Below are 1839 nucleotides of genomic sequence, written 5' to 3' on the forward strand. Positions count from 1 at the left end.
ATAAATACCCCAAATATCTTAAATTCAAATCCTCCATAAAACTATAGTTGGGAATAATAAAACTAGAAGAGTAAGCACGCCTAAACATCTCAACCATTACTAAGTTTTCATAATAAATACCCCAAACATCTTAACTTCAAATCCTCCATAAAACTGTATAGTTAGGAATAATAAAGCTAGAAAAGTAAGCACGCCAGAACATCTCAACCATTACTAAGTTTTCATGATAAATACCACAATCATCTTAAATTCAAATCCTCCATAAAACTATAATTGGGAATAAGAAAACTAGAAGAGTAAGCACGCCTAAACATCTCAACATAAATAAGTTTTCATAATAAATACCCCAAACATTACTAAATTATAAGTTTTATAATTACTTAAATGGACATCCAATTATGAAAACATTATTAATTTCAAAATCTAAAGTTTATAATGGCAATTAACTAAATTTTGAACTGTGCCCCATCCAATAACCTCCCTAAACTCAAAAATGCGCATAATTTACATCTGGTCGTATTTTATAATTGGATTGTCATAGTAAATAATTGAAAAAATATCCCCGTGCAGGAGTTTTCCCGCAAGAATACGACTTAAGTATGGAATATTAGGCTGCTGGCTGTGGGGTTCGAACCCACGCGCACTTGTGTGCAGAAGATCTTAAGTCTTCCCCCTTAACCACTCGGGCAAACCAGCTAGACATGCTAATATTTTCTTTCAATTGATATGTGTCATATATAATAAAAAATGTTTTTGGTGATAGTTTAACTTCAGGTTCAAAGGGCGCGAGTTCCAATCCCGCAGTGCCCCATTCTTAGAAAAGGAGGTCATAACTTATTCAGAGTAAAAACATGTAATGAGTTGAATTTTATTTAATAATAATATCAAGCTACTAATGTTAGTATTAAGGCTATAATTAATTGGAAAAGGGATTTTAAGTTAATTTGTTTTTTAATTCAAATGATGAGACACTATTTATATGAAAAAAGTAGTTAAATATTTTTAAGAATGACGGGGTTTTCAGAGTTCAAATTGTGAAATGTTATTTTGTTATTTTATTTTATGTTGGTTTAGTTATGAATTTTAATTAATAATATTAATATTTAAGTTATTGATATTATTATTTTTGTAATAATTAATTAGAGAAAAGATATTAATATTAAGAGTGTATTTATAAAAATTGTATCACATCAATTCATAATAAGTATCAAAATACTTTTTATTTCATTATATATTATAAGGTGTTAAAATTATATATATATATATATATATAATTAAATTATAATTTTATTTTAAATTATTATTATTAATTATAAAAAAATAATATATATTCATCTTAAACTTAATATAACTAAATTTATATTTTTATATATAAATTTATTTATCTTTATTTATTTATTATTATATTATAATTTATCATTTACCTAACATAACTAATTTTGACCTTGCTCCTTAAGTCAACCTTTTGCCCAGGTAACCGTTGGTGTCTCTGCTCTGGCTATTTAAACAGGCTAAGCTGGATCTGCTCTTCAACTTGTCCTGACGATGAACCACACTGGTTGGTTCGAAACGCGTCGACAAATGATTTCTCATGTGATTTTCGCCAAAAAATCTATCATAAACAAGTAATATATAAGTTATATATATAGAACAAGATTTTTAACTATGGAGATTTTTAATGTGTAAATATGTTTTGTAACATATTTATTGGCCAATATCATGGCTCATCAATACCATGTGCCCAAAAAACCATAATTTACTTCATATGCCATTTTTTTAATTAATCATACTTTTCAACATAAAAATGAAATTGTTCTTTGAAAATTGCTTTTTAAATTT

At 26.6% G+C, this 1839-nt stretch overlaps 1 non-coding gene across 1 annotated transcript; it reads right to left on the minus strand.

The window, feature by feature from the left end:
• Window positions 1-613: 613 nt before the first annotated feature.
• Window positions 614-696, minus strand: TRNAL-UAA (transfer RNA leucine (anticodon UAA)). The gene has a single exon. It is a non-coding gene; the product is annotated as a tRNA-Leu (tRNA).
• Between the last annotated feature and the right edge of the window lie 1143 nt (window positions 697-1839).

The sequence above is a fragment of the Pinus tabuliformis genome, chromosome 2_1, assembly GCF_031772625.1.
Source record: "Pinus tabuliformis cultivar Carrire ecotype Pingquan chromosome 2_1, CPIR1, whole genome shotgun sequence".
NCBI lineage: Eukaryota > Viridiplantae > Streptophyta > Pinopsida > Pinales > Pinaceae > Pinus > Pinus tabuliformis.